Source organism: Oryctolagus cuniculus, chromosome 6 (assembly GCF_051225735.1).
Source record: "Oryctolagus cuniculus isolate XC-2025 breed Fujian yellow rabbit chromosome 6, ASM5122573v1, whole genome shotgun sequence".
Classification (NCBI taxonomy): Eukaryota; Metazoa; Chordata; class Mammalia; order Lagomorpha; family Leporidae; genus Oryctolagus; species Oryctolagus cuniculus.
This window is the reverse complement of record NC_142872.1, coordinates 110,244,279-110,267,335: the sequence shown is the minus strand read 5'-3', so window position 1 is coordinate 110,267,335 and position 23,057 is coordinate 110,244,279. Positions and strand designations below refer to the sequence as shown.

The window sequence follows — 23,057 nt, the reverse complement described above, 5'->3', positions numbered from 1 at the left end:
TTTAAGTTCAATACAGAAAAATTAAAGATCTTTGTAGTTTTATTGACTCAATTTCTTACTCTGTTAGGTACAAGTACTATTGGAAAACCAGCTCTGTAAACTTCTGTTTCCCAAAAGTCATATGAGAAAACTAGTTTTAATTAAAAAAATATGTAATTTGACATTAAAAGCCTTCCTCACCAGTATATAAAAAATGCTAAATAAGAAATTGTTTAATGAGGTCACTGTAAGTGCAGTATCTTGAATTCACTAGAACAAATTGCTCTTATCTCAATGCTCATAGCTCAGACTTCAATATAATCACACATCATTAACAACCAGCTTTATTATTGCACATTCCCATCTATCCTAATTTATTGTGATCAACTTTAACATTAAGAAAAATATAACAGCACATCATCTAAAGAAATATACAGACATGTAAATGGAACAAAATAAACCTATAGTTCTTTATAAGCTTGCGTGATTGTGAATGAGCACAGACACAAACCACTCCTAAAAAATCTTATAATGTCTATAAGCATTCATTCTAACACAGCACAACACAGAACAAAATGCAAAACTGTTAGTGGCTTACAATTGTCTTTTTTATAAAACAAGAAAAGCTTATTTTCTAAAGAAGGTACCAGAAGTAAAGAAATGTTAAAGGATTAATAAAAGTAACAGCAATCAACAAAACAGCAAATATTTGCACTGAAATAGAAAACTGACTTGTATTAAAATACACTTTTAAAACATGGGAAAAAACAGGATGTTTTACATTTTATTAGTAGACTTGTAATAAGAAGAGAAAATGTCAGAATTTAAATGTTAGATATATTTCATATAAATATATAGGTCATAGAAATGTGAATTTCTGTTCATCTATGATCCTGTTAGAAATGGAAATACCCATATAATCATTACTATGTGCATCTTATGTATTTCTCTAACCAATGCATGAAAAAGGAACTACTACTGTTATTCTGAAGGGGAAAATAGAAACCAAACTGTAAGTATTTTACCAATGATAGAGTTCTATATGATATCCATAGTCCTCAAGGGCTCTGCCTTACTGAGCTGTAGTTTCAGGTCACACATTTCTATTTTAAATTTCTTAGCATGGTTTAATGAAAGACTCCTAAATACCTATATCTCTCTCTGATTAGCTATCCTAGAAAACTAATTAAGTAATCAATAAACAGAACGAGTATAAGTCAATAGTACGTCTGATAAGCATGCATGATCTTCAACCTACAACAACACTGTTGTTAGCAATTACAGGGGAAGCTATATCTTAAAGTTCATTAAAGACACACTTGTAAAGCTATTAAATGTTATCAGGAAATGTTTTCTATACTATTTATCATGTGGCTCTTTGTTACCAAATTGAAACACACAATCTATATTTAAACAAGTTAAATCACTGACAGCTTTTACTCCACTCACTCATTCATTCATTCAGCTAAAATATTTACATTCCTTTTAATGTGTTTCAGATACATTGCCATTTACAAAGTCATAAACATTAAGATGTCTGTCTCTCGTCATCAGTCAGACCTCAGTCTAGTAGAAGAGACAGAGAATAATGAGATTAAATTAATTAAATTTAAATTTATTGTGATAAGTGGAAATGTACCTGAATCTTGCCTTAACCTCCACAGTGTGTTGGTAAAAATTAAACATGTTAGTATTAACATTAAAATTCTTTTTTCATAGGCTCCTACCCATGTAGCTACAGGACTTAAGATTCTCCATCTCAAGGTCTCTCCAACGATAGTAGGAGGTCTTCAGGTGTCTGATATGAGTTGTTAACCATCTCATATTATTCTCCTCCAGCATCCTTATCAATACTCACTGGCACCAAGGTACTTGAAGGACTCCCCCAACCAATTCATAATTAACCTCTTCCATACCCTACTGACCCTTCCAAATGAGATTCCTTTCTCTAAAATGCTAAATTGATGCCATCAGGAAATTGCAAAGTTGTTTATTTCACTACTCTGCCTGCATATAACACTGAGATTGCTTTCCATAGACCTGAGAATGAAGACTATATTCCTTCTTCCAAAGTGTACACCTGATCTTCAACACAGTAGCAGTCAAGGTTATCCAAAGGATAAAAATCCAAAATCAATAAACTTTCCTTTTTATATATGAACAATGAAAAGAAAAAAAAAGAGGATGGAACCAATAATGGTATGAGGTTTCAAGAAATTACAAGAGAATAATTTAAGGGGGTAGGAGAGGAACTCTTGGAGGTAAGATGTTCTATTCAATAAATGCACTTAGTCCTTATGTTTTTGAGAAAATAACACAAAGGAGAGAAAACTTGAAGCCTTTGGCTCAAAAACAGGAAGAATTTTTCAGGTGTCACCAGCTTAGATACAATGTGAAGCTCTGTCAAGGAAAAAGTTCAAACATATAAGAATGTATCTGCATAGTCAACACCCAAAAAAAGAAATCTTTTCAGTGACAGAGAGATGAAGTGAATCTACAACCCTTCAGTGCCTCAGTTGTATGGTAACCGTTGATACAGTCCAGGAATTGCTCCAAATTTCAAGCATTTAATCAGATACTATTTGAAATTGCTAAATGATAATTCTGAAAAAAGTTTGTGTGTAGCATGAATATGCTTCCACACTGTGGCATTATTATTAAAGTGTTGGTTTTTAAGTGCCTATTACACAAAATTTCAAGTTTTGAATTTAAACACTGAAAGATCTGTGTATCCCGCTTCCCATGTTAGATCGTTCTCTCCCTTTTTTTATTCTATCAGTATTAGCAGACACTAGTATTGTTTATGTGATCCCTTTGACTCTTAGACCTCTTAGAACAATCCAACATGGGAAGCAGGATTCACAGCAGACTCATAGAATGGCAGATGTCCTAAACAGCACTCTGGCCTCAGAATCAGCCCTTAAGGCATGAGGATCCGGCTGAAAAGCCCATGAGAGTATTTCAGGCATGGAAAGCCAAGACACTCTGGCAAAAAAAAAAAAAAAAGAAAAAAGAAAACCACACCTAAATGAAAGATCTCTGTGAGTGAAATCCCAATAGAAAGAACGGGGCCATCAAAGAAGGAGCTACCTTTCTCTGAAGGGAGGAGAGAACTTCCAATTTGACTATGACCTTGTCCAAATAAGATTGATGTCTATAGGTCTAATCTGATTTCATCATTTAAAAAAAATCATCTATTATTTTTCACTTTATGTTTCTGTGTGGGAGCAAACTGTTGAAATCCTTACTTAATGTATACTAAGCTGATCTTCTGTATATTAAGATAATCGAAAATGAATCTTGATGTGACTGGAAGGGGAGAGGAAGTGGGAAAGGGGAGGGTTGTGGGTGGGAGGGACGGTATGGGGGGGAAGCCATTGTAATCCATAAATCGTGCTTTGGAAATTTATATTCATTAAATAAATGTTAAAAAAATACAAAAAAAATGCAAAAAAAAAAAAAAGATTGATGTCTGCGAACTTAAAAGGCTTCTATAGCTTTGGCAACTCATGACAAGAGCCTAAGATTACTGGTGCCATAAACAAGAGTGTCAAAATGTTAAGTCAACAACAGGAGTCACTGTGCACTTACTCCTCATGTAGGATCTCTGTCCTTAATGTGTTGTTCAATGTGAATTAATGCGATAGCTAGTACTGAAACAGTATTTTACACTTTATGTTCTGTGTGGGTGCAAACTGTTGAAATCTTTACTTAATATATACTAAATTGATCTCCTGTATATAAAGATAATTGAAAATGAATCTTGATGTGAATGGAATGGGAGAGGACACGGGAGATGGGAGGGTTGCGGGTAGGAGGGAAGTTATAGGGGGGAAGCCACTGTAATCCATAAACTGTACTTTGGAAATTTATATTTACTAAATAAAAGTTAAAAAATAAAGATCTGTATTAAAGGGTACATTTCGCAGATTGCTTCACTAGGCTCCTATTTTGTGGCTCTAGTTCTTATAAAGTAGCTAAATAATAATGCTTATGAAAGAAATGTGATTTGACTGCTAGCCATATGACCAGATATAAGAAATGAAGGATACAAAATTTTATGCAATTTGATAACACAAAAATTTCTGGGATTTTTAAAAAATTTGTCTTAACCCTATTTCAAAACCATTATTCTGCTGCTATTGCCTCAATAACATATTCAAAAATCTTCATTAATGTCATTACTTCAGTTGCAAATGACTTCATTAATTTTTCCAGTTCCCTGACCTGTCCAAGCTTTCTATTTATTTATTTATTTATTTATTTTGACAGGCAGAGTGAACAGTGAGAGAGAGACAGAGAGAAAGGTCTTCCTTTGCCATTGGTTCACCCTCCAATGGCTGCCGTGGCCGGAGTGCTGCAGCCGGTGCACCACGCTGATTCGATGGCAGGAGCCAGGTGCTTCTCCTGGTCTCCCATGGGGTGCAGGGCCCAAGCACTTGGGCCATCCTCCACTGCACTCCCGGGCCACAGCAGAGAGCTGGCCTAGAAGATGGGCAACCGGGACAGAATCCGGCGTCCCGACCAGGACTAGAACCCAGTGTGCCGGTGCCACAGGCGGAGGATTAGCCTATTGAGCCACGGAGCCAGCCCCAAGCTTTCTTAAAAAGGATTTATTTATTTATTTATTTGAAAAGTAGAGTGACAAAGAGAGAGGGAGATACACAGACACACACACACACACACATATTTTCATCCTCTGGTTCACTCTCCAGATACCCACAACAACCAGACCTAAGCCAGGTGGAAGCCACAAGCCAGGAACTGCATCCTGGTCTCCCACATGGGTGGCAGGGCCCGAGTATTTGGGCCATTTCCAGCTGCCTTCCCAGGCACATTAGCAAAAACATGGATAAGAAACAGAGTAGTCAGGACTAGTAACACTCTGATATGGAATTCCAGCATTGTAAACAACAGTTTAATCCACTGTACAATACCAGGCCTGATTACCAACAGTGATGCCTTCCTTCCTGAATATATATCTATATCTATATATATACACACACATATGTATATACACATATATATACACACATATATACATATATATTTGAACTATATATTTACATATTTTAAAAGCCACTTTTTTGAAGAAATACTCCAGGAAATATTTTTATCTTTATTACAACTAATCCCCTTTATTTATCTATGGTCCACCAAATTAGCAACACCTTCATCTTCTTTCTAAATTCTATGCTCCTCACTTAATCTAAAATAGCAAAATCTGCACTTGGTCACTAGTGTTTCTTTCAGAAAAACAAGATTCCATGTAAAAGACTTCATTTCATTTGATTACATCACAAAATACAAAGAGGATTCAAAAATTATGGATAAATTTTTTTAAATAGATATTTATTTGAGAGAGAGTGAAAGAAGGGTCACCTATCTGCTGATTCACTTCCCAAATGTCAACAACAGCCAGGCTGAAGTTGGGAGTCTGGAACTCAATCAGGGTCACCACCTGGATGGCAAAGAGCCAGCTACTTGAGCTATCACTACTGGCTCCTCGGGTGCACACTCTGGAATCCAGAAGTGGAGCCAGGACTCAAACATAGGTACTCTGTTATGGGATGCAGAAATCCCAGGTTGTGTCTTAATCACTATGCCAAATTCCTCCTTGTAATATCTTTTATTTCCATTTTTTTCTGTGAACTTTTGAAGCCCCTTCATGGAAATAACTGATACACAAACCTCCCTGTAGCACTTCTGATACGAACAAAAATCAGTTACCATGATTTACTTAAATAACACCAGTCTCCACTAACACTAAATTGTAATTACCATACTATGTTAAGTATGAATAATTGCATACAGTAAAATTTCTACTGCTAGTTCTGCTCCATAAACAACAGATGGGTATCATGATCAGTGACTAATCATGTCATTTCTTAACAATGACTGTTGGCAACTGGTCATTGGTCACTGTGCACCTGTTACTCAGTAGAGACAACAACTCTGTCTCAGTGATAAAATACATGAGATTCTTGAAAAAACATAACCAAAAGAAAGAAATGGCCAACAGAGATGAAAGCTCAACAACAACAAAATGAAATATGTTAGTGTTTGAAGTGAAATTTCCATTGACTGTAAATGGAGTTATGGAAGAAAGAATCAAACATGGGAAGAATGTTGACAATTCCACCATTCAGGAGACTTACATGCATAGACAAAGAAACTTACTGAAGGTGAGATTAATGACAGAAATAAGCCAAGTCATGTGACAAAAAGATGAAAATGTCCAAAGTGACATGGGCAAAAACATAAAACAAAAACTTTACGCAAAGAAATTCTCCTATCTTTCATGATATGGGAAGTAAAATAGATAAAGTATCAGAATCTGATGCATAATTAGAGAGGAATGTGGCAGGCACCAATGCATAAAAAGGATGCCAACTACAAATCATATACACAAGAAGAGGGAGTACTGTCGAACTATTATTGACAAGTTATTTACAAAGGAGCACTTTCACAATGTTTCCAATATTTTAAACTATGGTATACTAAATAAATATTAGTTGTTTTTTTAGAACCTTATAAATTTACATTAAAAGAACTTTTACTCCTTTGACAAAAATTTAAAGATCACATATTTATCATAATTTTCCTGGATGATTACTAAGATCCCATTGAATGGTTTCAGCTGTCATTTTTTTAATTTCATACTACCATCAAAAGAGAAATGCTAACTCTTAATTCTAATGCCATAACAGATTAATCTTCAAAGTCTTTCATTGTCTTCCGTAACTAACTCAGCTGTCATCTGTAGAATTGCAAGAGTTTACTTGAGGATTCCAAAATCACTGAATAGAGAACTGACATGCTGAGTCTGACCAGGGGAAGACAGCAGAAAAAACTAGAGGAAGTGCATTCCCAGGGAAAAGCTGGACAGAAGTTTGCAATGGAAATTCTGCAGAAATAAGAGGAATGCCATAGAGCAGCGTGGGTAGTAAAAACACACAGCAGCAAGTGGGGGATACCATCCAAGACTCCTGCGCTAGAGGCTCGAGTAGATGTCAGGTTCTGAGAGCCAGGTGGGACCAAACTGCGGCACCACTAGTGATACTGCCAGAGGGACAGCTTTGTGGAACACACTGTTTTTCAGTTCTGCCTAGAGTCCCAGCAGGGGACAGAGTATGCACCTAATCTCGCAAAGGAAAAGGATATTTCTTTTGCCCCATATCCCCATAAGGGTTGCAGCCAACTGGCTGGGAGAAGACACTACCTTGACTCAAGTAAAGGCTGCAGTGGCTCTTGCACACACAAGCAGGGGATTTTATCACATTAAAAAAAAAATCCATGTTGCACACTAACTTTAAGTCTGGCTAGATGGGTTGACAGAGGTCTTGGCACCCATTTAAGATTGTGAGGGGCACCCATCCTCTCAGTCTATCACAGGCTCTGGGGCTCAAACTGCAAAGGTGGAGCATCCATGGGCAGCTGGCTCTGGAAACGACTCTGCTCTCTCCATGGATGGGGCAGACTCATAGGATGGAGTAGAGATCCTCTGCACCCTGAAACTGTGTGAACCTTGAGCACTGAGACTGTGGGAACCTTTTGACTTCATTATAGGGCATGGAATGTGGCTGGATCTCTGGGAACTCACTCTATCTGGAGTCAGAGGCTCAATGTTCCCTGACTGGTGTAAATAACCCAGAGGTTCCCTGCTCACACTGAGGAACACAGATTTCCTTTGCCTGATTCATACACTACATGAGAGTGAGGTTTCTACTCACTGTGGGATAACCCCAGGCATTGATCACCTGGCAAAAGAGGAGGTAAGGGTGTGATTACGCCAATAGGCATGATCATACTCTCCCTGTGCTGACAATAGAGGTCTACCATGCCCAACTCAGGTGTCATCCTGGACACTTGCACATCTCAAGCAATGACTGACAATTTCTTGGTATTAACTGATGGAACAGACACTCCACTTAGCCACAAAGACATAATTCAAAGATAAAATCAAACAGTAGAGAAAACCAACAATCATTTCCACCAATGGCTAAAAGTAAATGCTGAAATACAGGAAACAAGAACAAGGAAGACAACATGACTCCCCCAAACAACAACACTTCAATATAAAAATTTGAAGATGAAGACATTGATGAAATGCCTGAAAAAGAATTTAAAAAAATGTGTGGTGGAATGAGAAGGCCATGCCAAAATGGCCATAGGATGGGGAATGGCAGCCTGGAATGTTCCCATCTTTTTTATGATTTTGTTGATGGCTCTCAAATCCTGTATTAGCCTATATTCTCCCTGTTTCTTTGGTATCACAAAAATGGGCATTTTGTGAGGGCTAGTAGAAGGCTCTATGTGTCCCTTTTCCAGTTGTTCCTGTACCATTTCTCTAAGGATGCCAAGTTTGGGTTGTAATATTGGCCACTGCTCTACCCAGATGGTTCCTGTTTTTACCTATTCAATGGGGATTGGGCCTGGCTTTTGTAGGAGGTGATTTGCCCAACTTATATACACTGGGGATCCTTTCCATCTGAGACCCCAGACCCCATAGTTAAGTGGAAAGACCCCCTGACAGGAGAATGGAAGGCACTACACCCTCTGCTAACCAAGGGTTGAGGATACGCTTGTGTCTTTCCAGAGAATGCAGGACAGCTCATTTGGGTACCAGCCAGAAACATCAAGCCTACAACTGACAGTCAACAGAACCAGCTGAACAAGACTGAGAGTCCACCTTGTTAGCAGATGCACCTGCCCTATCATCCTACCCTGAGAAACTGCCCACAGCCACATCCATTACTGTTTTATACCCCACTAGCTCTGGTCAGCCACTCAAGTGGCCCACAGCTTGTGTGCAGTCATGCCATTCCTGATTACCATTGTTCCTCATTCCTATCCCCATCTGAGCAAGCAGTCTCTTGTTTTGAGGGCTGGTTAGTCAACAATGGGCAAGATTCCTTGGGGGACAACAAAATTGAAACCAAAATAACAATACAAAAGATCAGTGAAATGAAGTTTTTTTGGAAAAAAAAATTGATATACCATTGGCCTAACATACCAAAAAAATAGGAAGAAGACCTAAAGCAATAAAATCATATAAAAAAGGAGATGTAACAAAGGATATCTCAGAAATAAAAGAATCATCAGGAATACCTACAAACAGCAATATGCCAACAAATTAGAAAATCTAAAAGTGATAGATTCCTGGACATGTACAATGCACCAATATTGAAACATGAAGACACTGAAAGCCTAAATAGAAAAATAACCAGTAATAAAGACCACTCCAAAACAAAAAAAAAAAGCCTAGAACTGATGGCTTCACTGCTGAATACTACTAGACATATTAAGAACTAATTCCAATTCTCTCAAACTATTCAAAACTATTGAAAGTGAGGAAAGCTTCCTTAACCCCTTATATGATGCCAGAATTACCTCAATTCCAAAACCAGAAAAAGAAACAAGAAAGAAAGAAAACTATACACCAATACCCCCAATAAGCATAGATGCAAAAATACTCAACAAAATACTAGCTAATCAAATCTAACAACACAACAGAAAGATCATTCACCTGGACAAAGTGGGATTTATCCACACAGATGGTTCAACATATGCAAATCAATAAATCTGACACGTCACATTAAATAATTGAAAAATAAAATGCATATTACTTCAATAGATGCAGAGAAAGCATCTGATACAACACATTTTTCATGATAAAAAACTGAAGCAAATTGGGTATAGAAGGAACATTCCTCAACACAATCAAGGTAATTTATGACAAACCCACAGCCAGAGCCCTTATTGACTGGGGAAAAGCTGGAAGCATTTCCACTGAGATATAGAACCACACCAGAATGCCAACTCTCACCAGTGCTTTTCAATAGAGTCCTGGAAGTTTCAGCCAGAGCCAACAGGCAAGAAAAATTAATCAAAGGAATATAAATTGGGAAAGAGGAAGTCAAACTATCCCTATTTGCAGATGACATGTTTGTACATAGAGGGGAACCAAAAGACTCCACTAAAAGACTATTGGAAATCGTAAGAAAATTTGGTAAAACTGCAGGATATAAAATAAAAACTCAAAAATCAATATCATTTGTATGCACAGACAATGTCATGGCTAAGAAACAGCTTGTAAGATCAGTCCCATTCATAACTGCTAAAAAAAATTCAGATAACTCGGAATTAATTTAATGGAGGATATGAAAAATCTCTGATGACTATAAAATATAAAAGAAATAGATGAAGACATCAAAAAATATAAAAATATTCCATGTTCATGAGGAAGAATTAAAATTAAAATGTTCATACTATCAAAAGCAACTTACAGATAAAGTGTCATGCCAAAATATCAATGATATTCTTCTCATATCTAAAACAATAAAAAGATGCTAAAATCCATATGGAAACACAAGAGACACTAAATAGCTAAAGCAATCTTAACAACAAAAAACAAAGCTGGAGGCATCTCAATATCAGATTTTAAGATATATACAGGGAAGTTATAATCAAAACAGCCTGGTACTGGCAAAGAAGTTGATATATAGATCAATGGAACAACAAGGGAATTCTCAGAAATCAATCCATCCATCTACAACCAGCTATTCTTTGATAAAGGAGCTAAAATCATTCACTGGTATTGGGAAATTTTGATCTCTGCATGCAAAAATATGAAACTAGACTCCTACCTCACACTTCATACAAAAATTAACTCAAAATGCATCAAGGATCTAAATCTATGACTTGATACCAACAAATTACTAGATAGAACATTGGAAAAACTCTGCATGGCATTGGAATAGGCAAAGACTTCTTGGAAAAGACCCCCAGAAGCACAGGCAATCAAAGCAAAAATTAACAAATGGTATTATATCAAAGTGAGAAAGTTCTGCACTGCAAAAGAAACACTCAGCAAAATGAAGAGGCAACCAACAAAATGGGAGAAAAATATTTGCAAACTGTGCAACTGATAAAGGATTAATATCCAGAATCTATAAAGATATCAAGAAACTCAGTAACTATGAAACAAACAATCAAGTTAAGAACTGGACAAAGGACTTGAACAGGAATTTTACAAAAGAGGAAATTAAAATGGCCAAAAGACGCATGAAATGATGCTCATAATCACTAGCTATCAGGGAAATGAAAATAAAAAACACAATGAGGTTTCACCTCACCCCAGTTACAATGGCTCTCACACAGAAATTATAAAACAATGAATACTGGTGAGGATGTGGAGGAAAAGGTTCCCTAATCCACTTGGTAAGAATGCAAGCTAGTACACCTATTGTGGAAGCCAGGATGGAGATTTTTCAGAGAGTTGAAAATAGAGCTACCATATAACATAGCCATCCCACTCCTGGGAATTTACCCAAAGGATGTGAAGTCAACATGTGAAATAGTTATCTGTACCCCCATGTTTACTGCAGCTCAATTCACAATAACTAAAATATGGAATCAACCCAGATGCCCATTAACTGATAACTGGATAAAGAAAACATGGTACATATACACTATGGAATATTACTCAGCTACAAAAAATGAAATCCTATCTTTTGCAACAAAATGGATGCAATTGGAAACCATTACACTTAGTGAAATAAAGCATTCCAAATGAAACAAATATCATATATTTTCCCTTACATGTGGTAACAGAGTACAAAAAATGTAATATATAATTATTTGCATTACAATCTACATAAAATTATTCCTGTGCATAAACATTTGGAGGAAATGGCTTAAAGTCTAAATGAACCTGATTGTTATCTTATAACCACACAGGAAATATTTATATGGTACAATGTTATTGGTTCTATTTCATTAAAATAAATTATGAAAGACTAAATGACAAAAAAACTGTATACAGTAGAAATGGTCATTTATACATTAAATTAATGTTTATAGCCATTGTCTGTATCCCCAAACTACAGTCCTTTTGCTTTTTACTTCTTAAACTTATTTGGGGAAGTATTGAGCCTTTTATTCTAAAGTAAATTTAAAATAGGCTATTTCAAAAATTAAAAGCAAATGAAAAGTAGAAGGAAGGAAGGTGGGAGAGAAGAGGGGGGTATCGTTATGGTCTTTTTTTAACATTTTTTTTTATTTAGTAAATATAAATTTCCAAAGTACAGTTTATGGATTACAATGGCTCCCCCCCCCATAATTTCCCTCCCACTCGCACCCCTCCCATCTCCTGCTCCCTCTCCCATTCCATTCACATCAAGATTCATTTTCTTTTTTTATATGTTTTATTTTATTTCATTTTATTTTATTTAATGAACATAAATTTCCAAAGTACAGCTTATGGATTACAATAACTCCCCCCCCATAACACTCCCCTCTCCCACTCCCTCTCCCCTTCTGTTCACATCAAGATTAATTTTCAATTATCTTTATATACAGAAGATCAATTTAGCATATATTAAGTAAAGATTTCCACAGTTTACACCCACACAGAAACACAAAGTGTAAAATACTATTTCAGTACTAGTTATAGCATTAATTAAACACCTAAGAGTAATTGTGTATTAATTACAGAGTTCAACCAATAGTTTTAAGCAGAACATAAAAAATACTAAAAGGATAAAGTATTAAGTTCTTTTTTTTCTTTTTGTTTGTTATATAGTTATATTTTTTTATTTAATAAACGTGAATTTACAAAGTGCAACTTGTGTATTGTTGTGGCTTCCCCCCCAAAACTCCCACCCTCCCGTGGCCCTCCCCTGTCCCACTCCCTCTCCCATCCTGCCCTTCATCGAGTTTCATTTTCAATTACCTTCATATACTGAAGATCAACTTAGTATATACTAAGCAAGGATTTCAACAGGCTGCACTCACATCAAGATTCATTTTCAATTATCTTTATATACAGAAGATTGACTTAGTATATATTAAGTAAAGATTTCATCAGTTTGCACCCACACAGAAACACAGAGTGTAAAATGCTGTTTCAGTACTAGTTATAGCATTGCTTCTCATTGGACAACACAGTAAGGACAGATCCCACATGAGAAGTAAGTACGCAGTGACTCCTGTTGTTGACTTAAGAATTTGACACTGTTGTTTATGGCATCAGTAATCTCCCTAGGCTCTAGTCATGAGTTGCCAGAGCTATGGAAGCCTGTTGAGTTCACCGACTTCGATCTTATTCCAACAGGGTCATAGTCAAAGTGGAAGTTCTCTCCTCCCTTCAGAGAAAGGTACCTCTTTCTTTGATGACCTGTTATTTCCACTGGGATCTCACTCGCAGAGATCTTTCATTTAGGTTTCCTTTTTTTTTTTTTTCTTTTTTTTGCCAGAGTGTCTTGGCTTTCCATGCCTGAAATACTCTCATGGGCTCTTCAGCCATATCTGAATGCCTTTAGGGCTGATTCTGAGGCCAGAGTGCTATTTAGGACATCTGCCATTCTATGAGTCTGCTGTGTATCCCACTTCCCATGATGGATCGTTCTCTCCCTTTTTGATTCTATCAGTTAGTATTAGCAAACACTAGTCTTGTTTGTGTGATCCCTTTGACTCTTAGACCTATCAGTGTGATCAACTGTGAACTGAAACTGATCACTTGGAATAGTGAGATGCATTGGTACATGCCACCTTGATGGGATTTTATTGAAATCCCCTGGCACGATTCTAACTCCACCATTTGGGGCAAGTCCGATTGAGCATGCCCCAAATTGTACATATCCTCCCTCTCTATTCCCACTGTTATGATCTTATACTTCTAATTACAAATAATATTGAATATGTTAAAAATTAATCAAAACTAAAATCAAAAAGGGAAAAAAACTTTTAAAAAGAGGAACAAAAGTAAAATGTGTGCCAGCACAATTTTACAGATGGACATAATTCTAATTTGACATTCTGAATTACAAAGCATTCTTCACAGGATAGATTCTTACTAGGCCAATAGCTGATATTGAACTTTCTAATCATTCCAAGCTAATTGATTCCATTAAGAAAAATAATAAAAATACATAAAGAAAAACAAGTTTATTCAGACTTTCTTCACATGCATATTCATTTACCCACAAAAGAAAATAGTCACTATTTTAAGTTCTTTTGGCAACAAGTCAAAATATATTAACTAAAAAATCAACATTACGTGACGAGTCTTCAAAAATTTCATGAAAAATAAATGTGATGGAAAAATTGCATGACTTTCTTTTTTTGCACCAAAATAAACTTATCTTTAAGTTCCATTTTCCACAAATATCCCAAAAGACCCTTATTCTTTTAAATGTGTAGTAATGAGGTCTCCATACTAGACATCATTACTGATTAACTGATATTAATAAGAATTTATTTGAAAGGCAGAGTTAGGGAGAGAGAAAGATATTTAACTGATCTTTTCTAAGCAACAGCAACAACAAAGTACTATATATTTGTGCAGTCAAGTAAGCTTGGTAAAGTGCAGAATTTCAAATGATGAGCCAAAACACAAACATCATCTGAAGAATGCCACAGGACAGCTCCAGACAGCACTTTCTATTATTTCGTCTAGGATTCACCTAGTAACATAACAATTAGGAATGTACAGCCAGAATATTCATTGTAAAAGAATAACAAGCAGGCATAAGCAAGGGAGCCAAGCATATTGTGACATATTTATGGTGAGAAGCAAAAGTTCAAGTTGCTGCTGGCGGTCATGTTGCTCCTGGCTCATCTTCTATGTCCTTGGAGTATGATAAGGAGTTTTCCTAAAAGCAATATCTAATAATAACCCAAACCTTCTGCTTACTGCAGCCACATAGCATTTAGGAAGATATGCCTTCATAAGGCAAGGTCTGCTTGGGCAGAAGCAGGACCACAGCCATGTACAATATTCAGGAGGCTATGGCCTCACTGTGAACACTCAGGCAGTATCCACCACAGAAAAGATGAAATTTTTCCTATGTATTCCTGTAGTGGGATAGCTCACATTCAAAAAACGCAATGGAAAGGTACCTGCTCCTCTAGGGAATAGTGAAGACAGAACTTTTCTCTGACTCAGCGTGCAAAACTCCGTAAAGTGGATGGAATAATTATCATAAGGAGCCTGGGGCATTTTCAAGAGAAAGGAAAAATGAATATGGTGAATAGGTTGAGGTGTCACAGCCCTAGGAAAGATGTGTCCTGGGAAACATTTATGTGATCTAAAAGTATTGCTCACCAAGATCATTTTCTCCTTGCTTTGAAATCTTTTAGCTTTGGATTTTCTGATCTGAATTTATCATTAGGGAAGCTACCAAACCTTGGATAATTACTATGTCTGTAAGAAACCTCCATTCAGCCAATAAGAGATGCCAAGTTATGGCTATGATGGTAACACACTTTCAAGTCACTTGAAAGACTTTTACCATAATAAAGACTGCATGCTTGTCATGCACACAGTACTTATTGTAAAACCTACTTCATGGACATTCTGAAGTCATCCACCTTTTCCTTTTCCCTCAAAGTAGATATTGCCATTATTCACTGAAGCTTACCTAGTGTAACGTCCTCACCTCGGTAGCATCTCCTAAGTCTCTTGGACACAGTTAGAGAAGAAACCACAGCTCATGCTATCATGTTTCAGAAACTTCATAGACTGATTTTGTCCCAGAGAAAGTGTCCGTCTCACTGCCACCAAGATCAAAATCAAGTCACAAATGACAAAATTCTTAGAGCCATAGATGAGCACTTTTGGTGAACAGACCATACAGGTAGACTTCAAAAGGTTCATGGGAAAGCGAAATTAAAAGGTAAGTTTATTTTGGCACAAAAATTTTAAAATAAATCCATAGTTTCCCTGAAAAATTTGAAGACACCTCATATCTTCAGTGAATACTACTAGGATATGGAAGGTATTTATAATTCTGAAGATTTCTTTCTTTAAATATGATTATGACTTTCACGCAGCTACTTCATATATTTTGCAATATTAGAGAATGATATTCAAGGAAAGCAGAATATTAGACAAGTAAAAATAGATTTAAAAAAAACCTATCTACTTCTACACTCACCCTGTATGTATAGGAAGAATCAAAATCACACCTGGTTTTATGAACATGGACTTGCTTTCCTTTTATCTTCAGTAGCAAGACTTTTTCCAAAGAACTGTTCTGATGATTCATTATGAGACCTTTCTTAAAGATCCCTTGAAAGGCAACATCAATAAGCAATTGAATCACTCACTTGAAAATCCTTGCCCTGCTGCTTCAACCAATTCTGAACTGCTATATCCTTGTCCTGATTGAATTTTCATGAAACCTACTCCCATTTTGGGGAAAAAAAAAAAAAACTGGTTTGGGAACTGTCATTTCCTCAGTCATCCTAGAGAACCCTGGGCCCAGCTCACAGTGCCTGCTGCAAGAGCAGTGTGCATGAGGGGAACAGAAATGCAAAACAATCTCACAAGAGCTGCTGGAGACCAGGCAGCACTACCAGGAGCAGCTGGGGCTGGAGGCCACGAGCTTCCTAGGGATTCTAAAAGCCAAGGAGATCATGGGATCGCCAAGTCCAGGCCCTGTTTGGGCTCTGGGGCTCATCTATACTACTAGCCAAGAGAGGCTTCCTCACCTGGAAGAAGGGCAATGGGAACATGGCCTGCAGGGCTTCTGCCCCCACTTGAAACTCCACACTCAATTTGCTGCCAAGGCAGAGAGGTCTTGGCCACCCTGTAGGAGCAGCTATGGAAAAACAAATGTTTCTGGAGGTTTGTGAAGCTTCAAGAAGGCCATCAAGACTTTAGGGCCTTCAGCCCCCAGACTTGCTTCTTCTGCCCTGAAGAGGCTCCAGCACTGTCCTTCCCCAGCGAGAAGCTACTGCTTTTGTCCACAGACCAGGAGGAGCTATCATCCTGGCACCACAGTCTAACTTTTGGCCTTCAGCAGCCAGAAGAGCTAGAGGAATCTTACAAACTCTGGAACCCAGGATACTTCAGAGATAGGTCTGAACCAAGAGTGCAAAGTAATCTTCAGTGCAGAACAAAACACAAAACTCTTTATGGTTTGACAAAGCTCATTTTACATTTCCTGGGACCAAGCCATTCTGGGTTATTTGACCAGTTTTTTTGTGGTTGTTGTTTTGTTTTTGTTTTTGTTTTTTGTTTTTTTTTGGTTTTTTTTTTTTTTTTGACAGGCAGAGCGGACAGTGAGAGAGAGAGAGACAGAGAGAAAGGTCCTCCTTTTGCCGTTGGTTCACCCTCCAATGGCCACTGTGGCCAGCGCACCGCGCTGATCTGAAGCCAGGAGCCAGGGGCTTCTCCTGGTCTCCCATGCGGGTGCAGGGCCCAAGCACTTGGGCCATCCTCCACTGCACTCCCGGGCCACAGCAGAGAGCTGGACTGGAAGAGGGGCAACCGGGAAAGAATCCGGTGCCCCGACCGGGACTAGAACCTGGGGTGCTGGCGCCACAGGTGGAGGATCAGCCATTGAGCCGCGGCACCGGCCATGACCAGTTCTTATGAATCATGAAACCAGGTCTGAGTCAACTAAACCTCCATTGAACCAGTCTCTCCAACATGGATGAGGGGATTTGGGAATGACAAGCTCAGTGCTATGTCTGTGGCCAACTGTTTATGAAAGTTGCAACTTTGGAAACATGGCTATTTTTACATTACGTATATTTCTACAATTTATTTTCCCATTGAATTTAATAAAGCGTTTTCTGGGGGGAGCAAAAAAAAAAAAACTGCTTTAAATCAAACTTCAATTCTCAACAAACACTGAATTACTGAATTTAACTTCTTCCACTCCAAGACACCATCAGAGCCTACTATGGTAGCCTTCTCCCTTATCCAATAAGGTATACATAGAGGTTGGTCTTATCAACAGCTTCCACTGGTAACATTTGAGGATTGAGAAATTACATGTGACAAAGAGAACTCTGACACACAACTTTTGTAGCAGTAAGTTCAGAGGAATCAGGACTTGGTCAATGACTGCCAGCTTCCCTGAGTTTTGCCCATTTCCAACATAGGACCAACAAAAGAAAACTAATCATGCTCCCCAACTAATCACAAATGATGTTCCCCATTGTAGCTAGCCCACTTCGAGCTTCCTCAAACCAGTAACCCCAAATCAAACAAAACTGAAATCTTTACATACCGATCTTTTTATCTTATAAAGTTTTTCTATGCCCCTAGGGGTTTACCTTTGAGTCTGTATCAAACACAAATGATGGTTGGTGGCCTTGATGCAATCAGCTCTGATTGAGCAGTCTCTACTTGTTCTTGTTTTGATGGTCTTCCTTATATTCTGTGGGAGCAGAGTTTAGACAACAGGATTTGAAATACAGGAGAAACTTTTTAGAAGAATAAATGGGTATCATATTGCTCAGAACTATTAGTTCTCCAGTCAAGGGTTTTTACAAAATCTTTATTTTCATCTACCTGAAAGGCAGAATGAGAGAGAGACAGACGAGGGAGAGAGAGAAATAGAGAAATAGAGAAATAGAGAGAGAGAGAGAGAGAGAGAGAGAGGGAGAGAGGGAGAGAGGGCGAGAGGGAGAGGGGGGGGGGAGAGAGTGAGGGGGAGAGAGGGAGAGAGAATATGAATCTTCTATTTGCCAATTTACTCTCCAAATGCCTATAACAGCCAGGGTTTAGCCATGCCAAGGAGCTCCAATGTGAGTCTTCCACATGGGTAACAGGGACCTAAGACCTTGATCCATCATCTTCTGTTTAACCTGCTGCACTGCAACACCTGCCAGAAACTGGTAAATTTCCTGCCCAGTAAAGAGTTTCAAGGACGGTTCCATTCTGGAAACTAGCAATAGCCTCATATAAAACCGAGAACACAAATAGGCAAGCATTTCTAAACATCATAATCTAATCTACCCCCAAATCCTACCACTTTGTAAAAGATGGCTATCTCCTACATCTCTCTTTTGTTCTTTTTTAAAAATTTTATTTAAGTTACATGTTTTGTGATTTTCATATATACAGATTTAGTAACATAGTGATAATTCCCACTCTACCCTCCTGCTCATTTCCAACCCTTCTTTCTTCTCCCTCTCCCATTTTGACTCTTAATTTTTACAAAAATCTTCTTTCAATTTACTTAATGATCGTAAAGTTGACCCTATGTAAGAGTTCAACAAATAGTAAGAAGGAAAAAAAAATAAAAACACTGTTCCTCAACAGAAGATACAAGGACAATAAACAATTATCGAATCTCAAAATGTCCACTTCACCACAATAAATATTTTAGGAACTCTATTAATTACCTCAGATCAGGGAAAACTTCATCTTTCCTTTTTATCCTTTAGTTCCCCACCCAGCTATGCTGTATATACAAAATCACAATTCACTCTTTCTACTTCAGTGCCATTTACAGTGATGCTGAATTGTCAATTTCATGATCTCTTAAATCCTTCTTAATGGCCAATGACATTTTCTAAGTATTTGTTTTTGAACTAGACACACACACACACACACACACAAAAATTAAACAGTAGGATATAAAGGACTTTGAAAGTTCTCATTTTTCTTATATCAAGCGAAGAGGGAGAAAAAAATCCTGCAATTCCTTTTGCAATGTGGAGAGAAAACAAATAATGTGCCTTCCAAGACAGTCACATAATTTTTCTTCAGGGTGGATGACTACTCAGAAAAATAACATTACAGGTTGTTTTGGTATAAAAAGTCAGGGCTTGCTTCAACAAGAAAATAGAGAGCAGAATTTCATACATAATAAATTGTGAAACCAATAAGAGCAAGTAGAAAGAAAAGTAGGTTCCAGTGCTTGCAGCATGTATCAGATCATGAATCTCAACAATTATCATGGAAGGTGAGAGTTGAAGACATCGGCATCTGATGACAATTGGCTGTCTGTGAAAAATCTCAAGAATGAAAATGACTGACAGACTATTATAAATAATTTTCTAACAATAGTGTACTAATAATATTCTAATTTTCAATTTATTATTTTCTATATTAGGCTACCCAAAATGGTTTCAAAAAACTGCAAAATTCAGGACCCTTGTGATTTACCTAGAGATTCAAAGGAAAAGCTTACGGAGTTGTTTATATCAATGCAGAATGCAGAAGAGATGGGGCCAGCATTGTGCCATAATAGGTAAAGCCACTACATGCAATACAAGCATCCCATATGGTCAATGGTTCATGTTTCACCTGCCCCCTTTCTCGCTCAGCTAACTCTTTCTAACGGCCTGGGAAAAGCAGCGGAAGATGGCCTGAGTGTTTGGGTCCCTGCCACCCATGTGGGAGACCTGGAAGAAGCTCCTGGCTCCTGGCTTCAGTGTGGCCCAGCGCTTGCTGTTGTGGCCAACTGGGGGGTGAATCAGTGGATGAGAGACCTCCTTGTCTCTCCCTCTCTCTCTGCAACTTTGACTTCCAAATAAATAAATAAATCTATGACAAAATATGGGTAGGGGGAGGACACAGAGAAGAGACCAGAAGATTAAGAGTTCAGTGGAAATGTGAAATCAAGATGAGATGACTGGGGAAAATGTAGATTCCACATGTCCCTATATAGTGAAAGGGAAATGTTGGATTTCTATGATAGTAGAGATGAAAACTAACGTAAATAAGAATAACCTCACAAAGCTAGAAGGTTTAAAAATACCCAGGCAACTGACATTTAAGTGACATATCATTCTATAACTGTGGTCACAGGAATGCTTATTAGGGGCCACTATTGGCACAACCCCTTAAGCCCCTGTCTACAGCACCAGCATCCCATGTGGGTGCTTGTTCAAGTCCTGGCTGTTCCACTTAAGATCTCACTCCCTGCTAATGTGCATGGGAAAGCAGCAGAAGATAGACCAGGTGCTTGGGCCCCTGCACCTATCTAGGAGACCCAGAAGAAGCTCCTGGCTCATGACTTCTGCCTGGCCTACCCCTGTCTATTGTGGCCATTTGGGGAGTGAACCAGCAGAAGGAAGATCTCTCCCTCTCTCCCCCTCTCTCTCTGTAATTCTGACTTTCAAATAATAAATAAATGTATTCTTAAAAGTGCTAATTAATAGACTAACACCTCTTCCTTCTTTCTCTTTCTTTCTTCCTATTTTGTTCTTGCTCTATTTTTAAATTTTTCCTTATTCCTCAATATGTTGGCATTTATAATTAATTCTGTCTTGCATTTAAGCTTAGAAGTAAACTTAGAATTACTTTATTATCATTTCTTTTCATTTTTTCTATTAAATATCAAGTAAATATATAATAGTGAAGTAATTTTAAAGATCATACTTTTTAGCACAACCTATATTCAAACAATTTAAGCATGGTTTGAAAAGGTATGTAAGGAGACATCTTGCAAGAGTTTGAGGCCAGATGTTTTACTTGCTTGGTCTCTATTAATGACCCCCTCTTGGTAAGAAAACTCTGTGAGACACAAGTTTTACCTCAGCAACATGATGATAACAGTGGAACTGCAATCATTTGTAACTGGGGGCATGAGGTTGGATCAGACTGCAAGCTGTGAAGAATATACATATGTGTGTAAGTATATATACATATTTACATATACCCCACATATATGCATTTTTCACACATCTGTATATGCCACACACATAAGTACTGCTAACATAGAGTATATTCCTAATATGAATACATATATAAGTCCTATGTATTTAGATTATATACCAGTATCTATTTTTATAATTTTATTTACTTTTTTAAAATTGAACTAAAAGAAATATGAGAGCTCTTTCCAACTAATCAACAGCTCATTAGAGAAAGCATAATTTATTCTTAATTAGTACAACAGCTTTTACAAGGATCATACCATTTGATTGTTTATGAATTAAGACTAAAATTATCTTTTTAACAAAGATAAGCTCCTCCTATTTAAACAATAAATGCTCTTGAAACTACATGCCTATTATATTTAGTTTAAGCAAAATATTAATGCACATAATATTTACTGGTTTTAATTATTTTTCAGTTAGTAATAAACTTGTGCTATTAACCAGTCATTACTATGTCAACTATAGTTCTTCATCAATGATTCTGAATCAAAGTTTTGGTAATTAATTAGATAACAGAAATATTTCAACTTATATTTAATATCTATGAAGTTATGAAGATCACAAACATCATTAAGGAATTTGAAAGTTAAAAGAGGTCCATCTATTCCACACATTCTTTAACACCAGTTCAAATGTCCTTACTTCTCCAACTTCTCTGTACTTCTATTTAGCATTTATTTAATGCCTACTCTATGCCAGATCTCATGTCAAACTATGGGGCAGAACTAAATATAAAACTGCTTTTCAGAGTCTTTCAGTTAATAATGCCCTTCATTTACATGAGATTGGACTTCCTCAGTGCTTGGCAGTTGGATGACACTCAGTAAACTTTAGTCTTCTGCTCTCTCCTTCCCTTACTTCACGCTGTGGGTACTTTTGTTGAAGCCTCGATGTAACACACTACATCAGAAGTATTTGCTGCATGAAGGTTCCCTCTAGAATGAGCCTGTAGGTTTCCTTTCAGAATAGTCATTTCTTAATTATTCAAAAAGAGACAGAAGATAAAAGAGAGAAAAGAGTGATCTGGAAGATATCAAAAATAGAACTACAATTCAATATATTTCTTTCCTCCAATGACATGTGGAGCTTCCTGAGAAAAAGTAAAGCTTTCAGAATTTAATTAACATCTAAAGATGGGAGCTTTAAAAAAGGCCAATCACGGACATGGGAGTGACTGTGGGAGAGTCACAACCAAGGTCACTTAAAACAAGGTAAAACTTGCAAATACAATCGTTTGGTGCTGTGGGTGGGTGGCTGTTGCGGGAGGAGCAGGTGGGCAGCCACATGAGGAAGGGCTATCATTGGATGTATCCTGGACAATGTTTACTCTTTTCTTCCTTCCTCCAACAAACAGTGATTGTCCCTATGCAACCGAAGTATCCATGTCGAGTATTTCAAGAAAACCAGAACACAGCAATTCCTTTTTCCTGAAGCCAAAATTAGAAAAAATATTTTCAAATGAGACACCTCCTCTTATGCCAGTTGTTCTTACTGAAAACTAAAAGAAACCAGTGGAAACTGAGATGTGAAATTTCTGGGGCAAAAACAAACACCTCGGTTTTATTAACTCTTGCCATATCGGGTGGATTTTCTCTCACTTCTGAACCATTAACTTATTGAATAGAACAAGACTAATTTTCTTTAAAAGTAATAACATTGTAAAAGAA

At 37.3% G+C, this 23,057-nt stretch overlaps 1 protein-coding gene across 7 annotated transcripts in view; it reads right to left on the bottom strand.

Moving 5' to 3' along the window:
* RALYL (RALY RNA binding protein like) overlaps window positions 1-23,057 on the bottom strand; it is an 837,272-nt gene that overhangs the window by 701,784 nt on the left and 112,431 nt on the right. Inside the window, exon 3 of one of the 7 annotated variants that reach the window (XM_089335473.1) lies at window positions 18,052-18,155. The exons of the other annotated variants lie outside the window; for them this stretch is intronic. The gene's annotated coding sequence lies outside the window, so the exon portion shown is untranslated. The remainder of the gene's footprint in view (window positions 1-18,051; window positions 18,156-23,057) is intronic. 7 annotated transcript variants of the gene reach the window in all.